Source organism: Cyanistes caeruleus, chromosome 10 (assembly GCF_971803275.1).
Source record: "Cyanistes caeruleus chromosome 10, bCyaCae1.hap1.1, whole genome shotgun sequence".
Lineage (NCBI taxonomy): Eukaryota > Metazoa > Chordata > Aves > Passeriformes > Paridae > Cyanistes > Cyanistes caeruleus.
The window spans coordinates 14,221,148-14,237,836 of record NC_141710.1 but is presented as its reverse complement, the minus strand read 5'-3'; positions in this window follow the sequence as shown (position 1 = coordinate 14,237,836).

Genomic DNA, 16,689 nt, shown 5'->3' with positions numbered 1-16,689 from the left:
GAGGTTTAATTAAGCTAATTCTTTCTACAAGCACTCCAGGGGAAATTTCAGCAGAGGTTGCCAGTTTGAATACATGGAGTTTTTTAAAGTCTGGATATTTCTTGAAATCATTCTTTCACTATGCTCCTTCACAGTAACCTATTCCATTACACAATTTGCCCTGCTGGAATTTACTTGTTTGTGAAAAATAGAACAGGATTAATTTTGAGTCCTTCAGTTTTAACATGCTTTTTTTTTTCAAATGTTTGCTCTTTTCCCCCATAAAGCAGTAAGTCAGTAGCATCTTTTGTCACAGACTATTCCTCTTGCCCTTGCACCTCCAGCTCCCTCCTATTGGATGACCAGGCCAAAGTTTTGCCTTCTCGGGACTCCCATAAAAAAAAAAAAAAAGAAGAAAAAAAAAGAGGGACACAAAGAAATCTTCAGAGTCAGAGAATCAGGTGGGATGTACATGCTGATAACATCTGTCTACTCTTGGAAAACCTTCATGGGACTGCAAGACTTTTTCAGCAGAACTTGGGTACAGGTGGACAGCTCTGAAGAGAATTTGTGCCCTCTTATGCATCTACTAATTTAGTGTAGTCAGATCTGCCTTGAGTAGATTTCAGCAGTGTGACTAAACTTGTCTCTGTGTGTTACCTGGGTTTCCCAGGCTGAGGGGAATGGCATCCTTGGAGCTCCCTGAGGAACCTCAGTGCTGCCTCAGCTGTGTCCAAGTCTATCCTGTGGTTCTGCAGAGCTGGAGCTGCCTGGCAATATCCATGCTTTTCCCACAAAGGACACATCTCTGCATGAAATGGGCACGAAACTGGCTCACTCAGGTATAAAAATATGGGAACTCAGAATAAATACTTCTGATTAACCCATTCTATTGCTTCCTGGTACTCCTGAGCTGGTCTGTAGGATGGCCGTCAGCTGCCACTGCTCTGAAAAGAGCTACACATTCTTTTCCTGATACTTTTTCTACCTCTTGGAGATGTGAAGAAGGGCTAAAAATTAATCACTTGAAAATCAAGTGATTCCATTCTAGTTTTTTTCAGGTCTAAATTGGTTATGACCTACTAAGATCAGTAGCAAATTAACATGCAATAACAAACTGTGCCAGAGACTGTCAAACATCTGGTGCTGTGGTTTTCCTTCCTTTGAAGCACTTGGTTGTTATCAGAAGCAAGATCTTAAACACTTGGTTATGGAGTAGTCACACCTATGTCTCTAAAGGGTCAAACCCCAGGAAGTAGTTTTTAAAAGCCTCAAAATCACTGTTTTAGCCTATCAACATTTTCCAGGTGATCTGATTTTGGAAGAACTGTCTGCATTCGTCCTCTGGGATGGTAAATCCAAGCCTGGATAGACAACTGCATGTGCTCTAGATGACTGTGAATGCAGGTAAACAATTTGCCCACACAAGAGCAGCCCAAGTGTTACAGATATCTTTTGGCTGCACTGGTTTCTAACTAACCTGTAAGAGCAGGATGCTGCTCGGAGTTACAGCACCTCTCTGCAGGCCACTGAGAAAGAGCTCTCAGAGAGGAACACTGAATTCATACAACAGCCTGTCTTTTGGGATATGGGCAATGCAAGTAATGGCTATTCTTGGAGTAATAAAGTTAAAAATCAGGTAACTAATTATTAATAATATATTAATTAATTTATAAATTATTTATAGATTATTTAGTTACTGTCTATTTATAACATTTTATTTATTATTATTTATAATTAATTTATTAATTATAAAGTATAGATAAATTAATTCATTATCTTAATAATCTACTAATTAATTATCTTAATTAATTATTTTAATCATCTTAATCATCTCCTGGCATGAATCAAGCCACCAAATCCATGTTAGACCTCGGCACAGACATAGGTCTCAGCAGAGTTTGGGCAACTGTAGTCTAGAAAAGTCTATCAGAAAACCATTTGTGAAAGTGATTTTGGTGTAGAAAAACAAAGAAAAGGAGCATCCTTAAAAAACTACAGATGCTAATGTGAAGCTCTGGGTATCCAGTATGGACGTGGAGCTGACAAACCAACATGTGGCTTCAAACATGAAACCACAGACTTTGTGTGAGTCTTTACCAGTTTCTTCTAACTCCTGCAATATGTCCAAGTGATTTAACAATCCAAGCTAAACATCTTTCCTCTGCCAACAGTATCCCAGCTGATGACACAGCTCTGCAAAAAATCCAATATAGGATTGAGTTCTGAGGCATAACTGTAGGTATTGTAATAGTCTAATGAATATGTCTAGAAATCAGTGACTGAGCAAGTCGTCAAATGCAGCCTCTTCTCTTTCATTCACAAAATTAGCTGGGATGGACTTTGCCCTTTTTTTTTTTGTTCTTGTTCTGTTTTGTGTATTGGTTTTTTTCCTCACTCTAGTCAGTGGTGTGAGAGAATGGCTCCAGCCTGCCTGAAATATTCCTGTTAATCAACCTTTTCATAAAAGCTCAAGGCTATTTCTGAGCTGCAGTTTTCTGTTAAAATTAATTTCTGTTCCCCAGGCTTTTTTTGTTGAGTGAGCATTAGAACACAAAATATCTCTCTTGTCTTAGTATTTATGAAAATAATAATATCAAATATTATTATCAAAGCATCTAGACTGAATTTGAGTTTCTGTAAAATAGTTTATATATAAATACACAGGTTTTTTTCTATTATTCTATTATTCTATTATTTTTCTATTTGAAAAAAAGTATTTTTCAATCACATTATAATAACCCTATTTGTGGTCACAATAACTGTCTAAATGAGAGTCTCCAAATGGAAGTTGATTTCCTTTAATTTCTGTGATACTAAGGAATTTAGCTCCATTTGCATTCTTAGATTATTTTAGGTTGTAGCAAAAGTCTCTCTAATTTAGCAAAGACAGACTAGCATCTTCAAAACTGAAAATATAAGAATTTATTATTAAGTTTAAAGGAAAAGTTGTCTCTACAGTGTTTTCCAAGAGTTTGCTTTCCATATAGCACAGCAATTGCAAAAATCTAGATATCTATTCTAATCCCTCTTTTCCCTTTAAAGAAAGATCAGTGTTGTTATTTTTCTAAAAATGAGCTCTTTTAATAGTCCCACAGACCATATCTCACACAGTCTATGGCCCCATAGATCACAAAATATGAGTTCATGTTCTGATGAATTGTCGATTGTTTGCAAAGAGTTTGTAGGCAACATGGCTTTGGAAAGGAATTTGGAGCAACTATTTTTGCTTCCATTATTCATCCATTCCTTTTCCCCCCAAATAGTCTCTTTTCAGTTCCAAGGCATGTGCAGACTAGAAATAGCATCAGCCCTGGGGGATTTTCCTTTACCAATCCCTTGGACATTCATTTCCCAATTTAGGGTGTCTGTTCTCAACTTTTCAGAATAACATCTCCTTCCCTTGCTCCACCCTGCATGGACGGCAGGGACAGGCTGCCTCGGGAGAGAAATATTCTCAGTTGGGCTGAACAAAGCCAGAACAACCCCACTGCTTGTCTTCCAGCCAGCAGATGTAGCTGGACATGAACTTATTGATGGAGTAGATAGTACAAGATTTCCTGGTTTATCCTTAATAGTCACTAGAGGGCAAAGCAGGTCTCCATAAAGCAAACCTGCAATCCACGAGGGAGGCTCCCCGGCTCTTGCTTTTGTCTTGTGAGGCTCTGGTGTAGTTCTGTCTGCAGGGACAGAGCTGGACAGTCCCAGCCTGACTGCTGACTTACCTGGTTTGGGACATACTCAAGTTTGCCCATTCTCACATGTTTCTGGTTTTGGACACAGTGTTTGCTTCAATGATAATGTTTTGTTCATATAAAAGCATCTTTCAAGGTCCTTGGGGTTCAGCACCCATCCAGTCTTGCATCTTGTTACTAAGAGATGCCAACACTGAGCTGTTTTCCCTAGAATGTCCTCCCAGCCAACTGTGGCTTAGATAATTCAGGATACAGAGCTCAGACCTTTTTAGGTAACATGTAGTTCTTTCTTTAACTTCTGATTACTTTTTGCATCCCAGGAGTCCTTAGGTATTTACAGTGCTCTTGCACTGAAGTCGTGAAGTTTACTTGGCATTGTGTGAAAAAAACACCTCCTTTGGTCTTTCTTGAACATTGATTGCTTCACACCATATTCCCCCAAGATGATACCAGAAGCAGAAAGCTGCAGCCACCTTTTCATCCTCAGCAAGCCCATTGTGAATTAAAGTAGCTGTGCCATGTTCTCACCTATTATTTTTATCTTCTGAGGTGAAAGTTCCTAATGTATGCAGTGGTTTGGACACTGATTAAGTCATTCATCTTGCATGGCAGATGAGAAACCACCCCTGGAACTCAGTGTGAAGCTAACCAGGGAAAATTTGACTGAGAGAGCATAGGAAGACCTTGGGAGAGCAAAACATAGAAATGACAACTTCAGGGCAACAAAATAGTTTTCTTGGCATGGCTGCAGCCTCAACATGTGAAAACCCACCTAAGCCAGGATAACAGGAGATGCCAATGAAGCCTGAAGTATCTCATGTGTAGGAGTAAAATCTGTTGACGTTATTCCAAAAGTAAGCTGTTTTCATGTTGGTGTGCACTAAAAGGCCTTTGGAGAGGGTTTATGCAGCAAGAAGCCCTGACTCTTTAAACATGAGATTTGTGCTGCTGAACTTCATGATTCTCAGCATTATGGTGCATACTAAGCCTTTCTGAATTAAAATCAGGTATTTTTTGGAGTTTCAAAAATAAATGTTTGGCTTCAAGACCTGTTACCTAGAACATACTTCAAAGTGTTCCAAATTTGAGTGAAACACTTAAAAACACCTTCCACTGTTCTCACAGACCTGAATCCCTATTTTTCAACCAATTTAGCTGGGAGGTTTTGAGTACTAAATTTGAAATCCATGTCTGCAGTCACAGTCTCCTTCACACTATGCTCTGCCAATTACTAAGTCCTGCTCATGTGGAGAGGGGAGGTTGCTGTGGGCCAGCCTACGTGGCAGGGAGAGTTGGGCTGATAGCACCTGGTGCCACACAGGTTGATTGAGCCCCATGTGGCAAAAGCCAGCCCTGAGCTGACAAGGGACTCCATATGAACAGCAGGGTTTCCCTTTCCAGAGTGCCAGCCTGTTTTTTGCTTGCAGGAAAGGCTTTTCAGTCCATAGATGTGATGGCAAGCTCATAGACAGCACCTCAGGCAAGTCAGTGTTCCCAATCCTCAGTCAAAAACAAGAAAGCACGTGCTCAGGCCTGGCTGTTGGGAAATTATAATTGCTTTTTGAGTTGTGGACGTGTCCTACACTGAGCCATTTAGTGGAGATCTTCTATTAACCTGACATGAGCAGAGAGGATGTAATGATCAGGGAGGTCTGTGACAATCCAAAGGAGGTTGGAAAAGTCAGGACTTTCCAGTCAACAGGAGCTCAGGTTTGCTCCAGTGGGCACCCAGCTCCAAGTGGTGCTCTCAGCAGAGGCTGGTGAGCTAGTGGTGAGCAGCACATGTGGTGCAGGTGGGTCCAGAGCATGCAGAAGCTGCTGAGCCACTGGCTGGATGTCTTATTTTGATGTATTGATGTTTGATGTTACTGCAGGAAGGACAAGGATCTAAGACTCAAGGTTTCTATACTTTCACCCATTTAAAGTGGGGTAGCTGAATGCCTACTCTGGACTTTTTGTTTGCAAAGCAGCCACAGCTCACACTGAGCACAGGGATAATTGTAAGTTCTCATCACTTCTGAAAATGGGCCATTAAATAGGTCATTAAGTTTAGCATTAGCTGTCTCATTTCAGCCACCCAGGCTGAAGAAATTTGGCTGTTGCAAGGCAAACAGAGGCTCAGGTTAGGCTGGATGGCCATGCTGTTGTCTCCTGCTGCACCAATAGAGCACAGGCAACCTGGGAGCCTTCAAACAGCTGCCACAAAATCCACACTGGCATTTAATAAACTCCTTTCTCAGGAGAAATTCCTGAAACCATGTTTCCAGAACACAGAGGAGATCTACAGCCCCACAGGACCTCTGAAAATGGTAGTCAGAGTTTTACGCTTTTAGATCATTGATTCATGACTAGTTCAGGTTGGAAGGTCATGCAAACAGTGGCTCTTGGTATCCTGCTCTGGAATGAGCTGACTTTTGTCCCTTTAGGAATCTGCTTGTCCACAGGAGAATGGCCCTGTGAGGTACCCCGTGTAAGTGGTCTCCTGTGAGCACAGAGGTGGCTGTACCACCTCAGTCCAAAGATCCAGCTCTTCCAACTTGCTGTATCTATTTGTGGATCCATGGAAAAACATATAGGAGCTTAGCAAGGACACACAAATCTCCCAAATGCAACTATTTGCTCTTTGGAAAGGGTCAGAGACAGAAGGAATTTCTCTGTCTTGAGCAACATTTCTATTTCAGAAAGTTTCTCTGTCCTCCTCCTTCTCACACAGACCTATTGCATCCACACATCCTTAGACAGGAACAAATCAATCTGAGAATTGAATTGCAGAGAATAGACACAGAAGAACAGTTGGAAGCAGTGGGAGAAAGCAAGCCAGCTTTCCTCTGGCTCAATTCCTCCTTGATGCAGCTGTAAGGAGGCCTTTTCCCACCATGCTGAGTCTTTGCCACAGCTTTGGATTTGCTAAACCAAATTTGTGAAGAATCGGGAACGCACAGAAAAAATCATTAGTGAGGTGTTTAGCGTGAATGTGAGCAAAATAAGCCAACTGTGGGGCTGTGGGATGACCCCACCCAAACCCACACGTGTTCCATAGGTCCCGGAAACAAACGTGAAGGCTCAAATAGCATCATTGTGCTACAGTGAGCTCTCTTTTTTGAAACATTTAATGATAAATGTTTAAACAGCTGCCCTCATAGGATTCAGGGAAAGAGAGCAGTAAGGCATTGTCTTCTATTAAAGCCACAACTGGACTTTGGCCAGAACTGAGGAATTTGTAGGTGACATGAGTACATTTTTCATGCATTTTGCTGAATCCCCTGCATGGCGTAACTTTCTCTGTGGGAGATTTAGCCAAACAGTCTGAAGAAAAGAAAGAAATGTGGACAAACCAGCTTCTGTGATTTATTGCCTCAAAGCCATTCAGTAGAGTTTGTCCCAGCTGGTTGTAAGCTACTTATTTCCTACTTCAATGGAGGGGAAGAAGGGTACTGGATGCACATTTTGCCCAGATAGAGATCTCCATTCTTTGATTTATCTCACACACTTAGGGCAAATGAATAGTCATCTTGATCTTATCTCATGCCTAATTTCTTGTTTATTTATCTTTTTATTCTCAGTCCTCTTTCCACCTCCCCCTACAAGATGGGAAGTTTTTACCATTAGCTTTATATGTCACTGGGGAGTTGATAAAACACATAAATTAATGACTTTAGTAACAACAATGCCTCATCTGGTGTGATCCCAGAGAATATAAATACTTGAGGACTACTAATTGTGTTTTCCTTCCCAAATATCAATTGAGATTACAGATCCATTGATTAAGACTGCTGTGAAGCCTTGAGTATGTGTCTGCATTAGTATTTCAGTTCAGATCAGGAGCTCCCTGTAAAAGTAGTTTGGTTTGCATTGTGGTGCCATCTTAAGGATGCTTGAATTACTGTCCCTCTGAAAGAAACTTGTCTGGAACATGTGGTCTCCTAATCCATTCCAGGCACTACTGGAAACCAGGCTGTGGATGGCAAGAATTAAAAAAGAGGAAGAAAACCAAACAACAAAGCCCCAAAAAATAAAACCATGAAATGCATTCACTTTGGATGTCAAGTTCTCAGCAAAAATTTTCCTGGTCTTTGGCTCTGCTCCTCTTAATTCATCCTGTTTGCTAATGCAAATGTAGTTACAGATGATCTTCTGTTAAATTGAAGGTTTCATGGCTAAGCACTTTCAGCATAACCATAAAGTAAATGTACAAAATTAAATGAGTCCAGCTGTGTTGTGTGTTACCTGTCTGCCTGCAGGCTCTGTGAAATGCAACTTTTTCTGTTGTCACAGATAGGATTTGTTCAAAATATCAGTGTTTTTTTTTTTACTTCCGTATCGATAGAATTGTTATTTCTACAATGTAGTAAATTGTTGGGGGTGGAAAACCCTCATTGGAAAGGGAGCAAATCTGTGATTCTTCTGATGGACCTGTATGAGCTATGGAACTTCGAGAGCAGCTATGAATTGTACAAAATTCCGTTCCAGAACATTTTCCACATGTCTAGAAACCCATTTATCATCAAGGTATCCATCCTTTGGGGTGTGATCCTGCCCACCCACGGCACCAGCACCGCAGCACTGATGATGCTTTGTTCTTCAGCCTTGGAGACAAAAACCCACTGATCATCACAGAGGTGCAAATCCCCACATCCCATCACCTCCCACAACCCTCCCCTCTGCTGCCCCTTCAGACAGCTTTAATTAAATCCCTTATTCAGTCACAGCCTCCGAAGGTGCAGGAGCTGCAGTGTCACAGGGACCGAGGCTGCACTGGTGGGAGTGGGATTAAGTGTTCCTCTCTTGGATATCTGTGCAGCCCACTCACTCACCTGAATGCACACTTTGGGATTTTCTGGTGACAAGGCAATGAAATGAACTCAACTGAGACTGATTCTTTTTAGAGGGAGGGAACAGAAAGCGAGATAGTCTGACACACACACACCTGATCCCCACGAAACTGCTGCGCAGGCAGGTGGATGGGGGGTGATTGGCAAGAGAGGTGTCCTGCTCCAAGCTGAGTCAGAGGATGTGGAAGGCAAAAAGCAGAGGCAACCCCTGCCACCTCACTGTTCCCAAGGATTAAACACCCTCCAGAAGTGAGCTGCTGGATAATGTTGCTCAAGTATTCACAAGATCTCTGAGTTTGCTGTGGCAGATTGTGAAAGGTTTATTTGTTTGTTCCATGGGGCTTTCCAAAGAACTACTGAAAACAAGTTTCTTCATCTTTCTCTCTCTCACAGACACTTGCACACAGGTGCCAACACCCCACCTGCTGCTACCCACATTCAAGTAATAACAGACAATCACTTTACCTGCAATTTTCTTACCTATAAGCAATGCAGTTACCGTGAATATTTAGGAGGTTCATGATAGTGCTGTAAATCAGGAACAGATTTGATGTCTAGATCTGCAATATGTTTTTTATTATAAATATTTTGCAATTGGATAAAAAGAAAAAGGGGTTGATGTAAAATATCAAGAGTCCTGCTCTTTTGCCAAACACCCCTTTGGCTGAAAGTTTGCTCTCTATTAAAATGTGTTACTTATTCAATAATCCAAGAGTTTATAAATTCTTTTCGCAGGACTTTTAAGGAAATTGTGAACAATTAAAATGCAAAGGATTAACAACTCTGAAAAAAGGACAACCTATTGAATTTTATTTCTTCTATTTAATTTTTACCTCTGTGAGGCCTCATACACTGAAATGCTGTGTCATCAGCACCTGAGACACTCATTTATGATTTTTTTTAATATGTTACACCCTCTCTGGTGTAATCTGCAGAGGTCAATGCATGTAACTGTAGTTGCCCTTTGGTAGATGTCTGAATTTGGGGATCTATTCTTTTCTGGACCATCTCGGTAGAAGCCTTGTCCTCTTCTTGGCTACTGTTTGTACCAGGCCTTTGTGGACACAGATTTCATGGAGAGAATTAATCAGCCAGCTGTCCTTACAGACATGAGATCTGCATGTGGAAAACTCTTAAAAACACAGACTTTGAAACTCTATGCAGGGCTTTGGGATTTAAGGGCATATTTGAACTTAGCAAAAATAAGCAACTCAGTGAATATGAATAGTCACGGCCTCTGTGTTTGCAGCTTATGTACCACCTCTGCAAACACAGTGGTTTATAATTGACTGAAAGGAGAAATACATCTTGCAACACCCACCAGCTTCTCCAGCCTGGGTGATTTCCCACCTGAGCACCTTGCTGGTCTGTTTTTATCCTGTGAGGAGGTTGCAGCACCTTTCTGGCCATGATTTCCTTTACCTAACAGGTGCTGGTCATACTTTATTTTGCAAATGAGATATTTCATGAACTATCATGAGAGTAAAGAATTACTAGAGCTGAGGGGGCGGGGATGAAATGGAAAGAAAGGGAAGGAGGGCAAAGAATGACTTTGCAGACAAATCCTCCACACTATTGAATCTTTGCTGGCACAGAAAAAAAATCCAAACATCAGAAAAGTCATGCTTCAGTTCTCTGCTGTTACATTATCTTTTTTCTTTTCTTTTGCTACTTCAAAATACCTACAAGTATGTTGCCCTCCTTGAAGCCAGCTCCTTGAAAATGAAGTGTACATTTCAAAGACTGTGTACAGTATAACTCTTTGTGTTTGGCTTGAAGAAATATTTGTTGGGTGGAAAGCAAAAAAAAGGAATTTAAGTAGTTGGTAGTAAGCAAATGTTCCTCCAATACCTGCTCAAAACATGTTGAATCTAAGGACGTGTCTTGGCCATGCTAGACAGAAGTTGCATCTTGTGACGTTAGAAGAGAGTTGGAGCTCTTGGCAGGGAGTTGCAAAATTAAACACCCCCAAAACCCGTGAGGCACACATCCAGAGAGGGCACACATCATCATGTGGAGATGACAGTGAAGGCTGGCTGCCTCAGCATCTGTCTCCAGTCCAGGGCAGGGTCTGAGCTCCTGTGACACATCTGTGCTGCTGGCAGGGCTGCCATGAGCTGCTTTAAAGAGTGCTGCATCCACAGTGGAGCAGCAGTGAAAATATCTCATCTTGTCTGGCATAAAGCCACTAGAGCTGCAATAATGGAGATGTCTGGGACACTGTTAACTTCCCAATTGTTTTGCTCTCAGATAAAAACAAAACATTCTCAGTCATTTCCCTGAAGAGGGGCCATAAAGAACCCATCTTCGACATCAATGATGGATAAAACTGGATGAGGACCTGTGTTGTGGCAATCAATTCAGCCATGTTAGGCCCTGCTGCTGTCAAAGGCACTGTATTGGCATTTAATTTCCTGTAATCCACAATTATCTGCCATTTCCCATTCAACTTTTTACTGGCCATACAGGAGAGTTATATGAGGAATGAGAGGGAACAACTATTCCATCATCCCTTAAGTCCAATATCACAGGGGAAATCCCTTCTCTGGCCCCCAAAGGGGGATTTTACATTAGTTACCTTTCAAGGAGATAGAGTGGGACTGGCAGCTTGCAGCAGGTGAAGTGATGAAAAATCCAAAGCAAAAGTGCGCTGCCTGTCCTCATCATCAGTCCAAGACCTGCCTTTTAAGATGTGTAAGCCAAGCCTCTTTATTGTCTCCAAACTTCTTTGAGCCAGAAAAATGTTAGGAAAATGTGTACAGATGGGGACCCAAGGCCCAGAGGGAAAACTGAAGACTGCTGAAATACTCAAATACAGTTTGTGTTACAAGTTGCTCTATAACATCCACTGAAGTTACCACTGGTGAAAGAATGAGAGGAGGTTTTCAATTCCAAACTTGACAATTTGATAGTAAATATCCCCCTTTTTTTTTTTTTTTTTTTTTTTTTTTTTTCCCTTGGATGCACTCATGAGCCCAAGGCTTCTAAAACAGAACTTCTGGTGAGCTGGCAGGAGAAACAATGAATTCACCCCCCAGGTGACATGGTCTACCTGCTCTGTGTTTCCCAGGCAAACCAGGGAGGACAACTGATTTGGATCACTTTTTGTTTGCTGAGCATGTACAGATGAGATGATTAGCTCAAATAAGTGGGTAGGACTGAACTTTCTTAGCATATATTTGTTCTGTCCTTATTTCTTCTCCTTTGGACTCAGGTGCCAAAGCACGTTGCCATGATGAATATGTGAAGGCCTTGGAAAATTAGAATTAAATATGTGTATTTTTTGTAAGTTGAGACATCATAGAAAAGGGAACTCTAAATCTAGTGTAAATAGCTATCAGCATATTTCTGTTTGTTTTTCAGTCCAGTTGTCTAAGTGGGCTATACCTCATGTTTTAAAATAGTGCTTGAGCTGAGCTGATGCCAGGTTGCATCTCTTTTCTCTCAGGATTCCCAAGCAGCACGTACTCAGCCAAGAACAGGATGGGCACTTGGGTCTGGTGTCCAAAGCTTACATTCACCACTCACCCAGCACTTCATGGCTGGGCCAGGGGTGAACCACATCAGGATTCTGTGTCTTGCTTGGGCACTGAACAGAGCAACAGAAAAGCTTTGACATGCTTTTGTTTTGTTTCCTTTTTTTTTTTTTTTTTTTTGTTATTTTTTAATTTCCAAAGTGTCATCATTCTCTGTGAGTTAGAAATTCCCTGGGCATATTTTGAAGTTAGCTTAATAAATTTGGTGTTGCTTGAGCCAGGACACAAATTCTTCCATCTACAGTCAGAGAAGCTGGAAGACTTTTTCTAAGTCTCTTTGAAGTCTCAGGTTCATGCAACCTAAAAGAAGCTCAGTTTTATGCATGCAGAAGAGGTAACTTGATGCTTGAAATAATTTCCAGGGAATGATAATTTCTCACAGATTATTTGACTTTCATCATCAAACAGTCAAAAAGTTACTCAGTTTTTTGGCCTGAAGCTGTCCCAAGGCAGAACTGAATATTCCAGGACCAGTCATGATTTCAGTGTATTTTGAATTTCACACTAAAAGAAAATGTGGCTTCCCTTGAAAGAAGTAAAAAGCCAATTACTATTTAATTTTTGGAAAAAAAAAAATTAAAATGTTGAATGTAAAAGTTCTTCAATGGTTTAGAAAAACATCATTCTATTTTTGGCTTTTCTACACTGCTTTTCCATTTAGATGAAAATGATATTTTGGTTGACAAGTAGCTCAGTTAAAACATCTCCTCTGGCTGTCTGGCTTTGTGCTCCTCTCCTGTAGAAAACAAGCTCAGTAGAAGGCACAGGAGCAACATCAAAAGCATCATCTTGATCTGTCCAGGTAGATCCTGTGTCATGGGTCCCTGGTCTGAAAGATGCTCCTGGAATCAAAGTGCTCCTTTCTTTGACACCCATTACAAAAGATTTCCAGTTAACACAAGAGCAGCAGCTTTCCTGCCCAGGGACCTCTGAAGTGAAGTATTCCTTGCTTGCTCCCATGGGGAATACAGGAAGATATGGCCAAGGAAATAGAAGAAGCCAAGGTCAAATTTAATTAAAACTACACTTGCCATTGCAGGAACAATCAGGCTGGGAAATCAGTGTTATTTGACATCATTGTGGTCAAGAATACCACAGGATACATGAAAAGTCTTGGAGTTGAGATGACCGTGCATCTATCTCTGCCTGGACATACACACATATCTCCAGAGGTATCCTAAGTCATTTTAAGGTATTTGCACATGATATAAAGCCTTTTGCCACCCTGTTTGTGCCACAGAGAAATGTAACTCTAATCTGTACCAAAGATCTAAGTTCCTATTGAAGTCTAGGAGCCCAGACAGGCTGAAGGACCCTCCTGTTGTCCTGCTATGGAGTGTGCAATATTCCAGCTCAGTTACTGTGGCTGGAGTGCTGCAGCTCTGAGCAGAGGTCTGCTGAGCCAGCCTTGATGCCCTTGGAGATGAAAATGTGCAAGAAAAAAACCTGCCCCTCCAGAGGCTCGATTTTGAATGGAGGGTGGCCAGGCTGCCTACACAGGCATCATGTCCATAAGGCAGCAGGTTCCAGTGGAGTCAGGATACCTGGGACCTGCCAAGGATTGTAGGAACATGTCCAATTTGCAAGTTTCAAAGCCACTGAGAAGCAGTGAGTCAGTGGAGAGATCTGATAAATTCTTTGTTAGAGGCTTGTTCCAGTTCTAATTAATCACATTCAATAACAATTCAATTAGTGCCATGAGTTAAAAATTACCAAGTTAGCTGCACATACTGAGATGGACACATTCAGGGCTGAGACAAAAATAGTCTGGCAGAAATGAGAGGCATTGAATAAAGCAATGATCTCCTGAGACATTTCTGGAAATTGTTCATGGCTATTTTCCATGTCCTCATTCTCCAAATGCTTCTGGTATTGCTTTCCTTCTCTGACCTGGGCCCTCCACAGCAGATCTCACACACATTTTCTCTTGCTAATGGACAAGAGTACAGACTACTGATGTGAGTGGATGCTCACATGCAGACTGGAACCTCCCTTAGAAACTCAGTCCCACTCTGCTAAGAGCTCTCTGTACATAAAACAAAACAAAGAAGTCCTGGGAATATTAATACAGACAAAACAACAAGCAAAAGGAATACAATTGAACAGGATCCATCTTCCTGAGAGCCAATGCTCCCAGCAGTTCAACTGCCAGCCCTCAGGCTACTGGACACCACACTCATGTCTACGAAGGAAAATACACTGAAAATCACCATCCCTCTGACTTCTCCTGCCAGCCATTTCTTTCTGTATTAATTTCTTTTAGTTTCATGTATTTAATTTTTTATAGTTTTTACAGTTCTTGGATTATGTTCACTGCTTATATTACATCAAGTACATCAGGGTTCTGACTTGGACATTTTGGCTGGTAAAAAAGGAGTTGAAGTTAAAGTCATCATTCCAAACTTTATAGCATTAAAAAGTTAGTGGTTAGTATGCTGAAAGAGTAGATAAACTTCTATCAAGAGAAAACAAGAAATAAGAGAATAAAAATACTCAGTGATTCTTTTAATAAAATAAAAACTAAACAATAGATATCTTTGGCAATCTAGGTCCATAATTTGCCCTGCATTTTTGAGGTGAAATGACATTTGGTTGCTTTGCTAGACATTTCTTCCTCCATTTTCCCCTTCCTAAGTTCTTTGGGAGTGTTTCACCAGAGGAAAAGGGAGTACAATCAGAATATAATGGAAATCTGAATTGTTGTGTACACACATGCACACACATGCACGGATATCGGTGCCAGCACAGCAGCAAGGTGTCATTGCTTTCTCTATCTCCATCAAGCTGGTACAGGTCCTGTAACACTTGCAAGCAGAGCAGATCCTCAAAAGCTGAGAGTGTTGCTGAATATTCTTGTCTTGTTGAGTCAGTTTTCCTTTATTCTGGCCTGGCAGTGCTGTCATGAAGATTCTTCCCTCAGGTTGCAACATTTCATTTCAAGAATCAAGAGCACTTTTTGTTTCCAAACCAAACTGAACTCAGAGTCTACCACTCAAAAATATCTTATTGGTGTGTGTAGACAGACCTTTGTACCCAGTATATCTTCATTTGGCACTTCCTCAGCAAGTCAGAATATTTACCTCTAATCTCATTTTGCACAGAAAAATACAAACAAATTCCAGTTGCAGTCAATCAGAACAATATATACCATTTTGGATAAATGAATTGGAAAAAAAAATACTGAGAGCAGTTTTCCCATATGTCATCAACTGAGACACAGCTGGGGCAGTGCTGGTGATGGGGCTAATGCACAGCACGGCTATAACTAATGAAATGGGAACTCTGAAGAGGGAGCAGTGGCAAAAATAAACCTCTGATTCAGCAGCCAGATGAGTAGTGGGAATGATTTCTTCAGCACACAGTGTCTCTGTGGCTCCCAGCAGAATAGGTGCTGATGTGCTGTTCCATGATGATTCAAAGTCCACTCCAATAACAGGAAAAGAGTTTTCTATTAATTTCTTTGAGCTTTCCACTTGTCTTAAAGAAGCAACTGTTTCTGGTTCAAGCCACAGCTGCAGAAGGCTCTTTCCAGGACAGATTAAAATGGATGGGCACCAAGCAAGCAGGAGGCTGCAGAACCCCCCAGGATCCCAGAGTAATTCCATCATTGTCTTCTAGCGGCCAGTGGCACTGGTGACAAAAATGCCAGCACAGCTCATAAGCTGCTACTTCTACACAGGAGTTGGTGCCCTGATTGCATCAATGGCTCTTCATTGTCCTGATCAGCCTCACCTCCACCCACAGCCCTTGCTCATCTACCCAGGGATCCTATTTAGTCTCAGACTGGGCCACTGAGCTCTGCTTTGAGCTATGCTGCAAGACTGGAGTGGTCTGCAGTTTGGCCATGTGCTTTCCTGGCCATGAATCCCACTGATCCAGACTCCAATGCTCAGAGTCACTTCTGCCCTGGCTCTGGATGTGTCTTGCTGCTGTGGATCCACCTAAATCTGACCTGTGGTTTGACTTCAAACCTGCCTCATCACCGTGGATTCTCCAGCAATCTGAATTCTCAGCTGAGCCTGGCTGCTTTCTGGGGCCTGCCTTGCTTGGGTGTTGTGGATGGGCTCCTGGTTGGTGAGGCTGCCAGTGAGTCCTTGGAAAAGTGCTGGGCACCTTGAATGTAGAAGATTTCAATGCAGTAGCTGAGTTTCCTAAATCAATTGATTTAGCCATGGAATTGTCTAGGCTAGTTTTCAATGTGGGTAAGTGCACCAGAGATATGCCTTTTCTTTGAGGGTTTCCTCTCTATTCTGACAAAAGGGGATTAAAGAATATACTGCTCCTGCACCCCTGCAGGGCCTTGCTTTGGAGAAGTTGCAGCAGCCTGTTTTCAGCCACCGCCTCCTCTGCACACTCCTTAGCTGGGTGCAGTGCAGGAATTCGGCCCTTGACAGGACCCTGCACTCACTGAAGCAGCCTTGGCACAGGGAGTGTCAGATCTGTGACCCTTGCAGATGTCAGTGGTAGATGAATAGGCACAACCAAGACCCCACAGTATGCCAAGTTTGTAAACCCTTTTTGTCAAGGGCTATCTTTTCAGTGCATACGGAGCACCTACCTTTGTGTGGTTTTGGTCATGATTCCAGGTGCTGCTGAAATGTAAATACTTACCAGAGAAATATCCAAGCTCCGGCCGCTTTTGTTTTG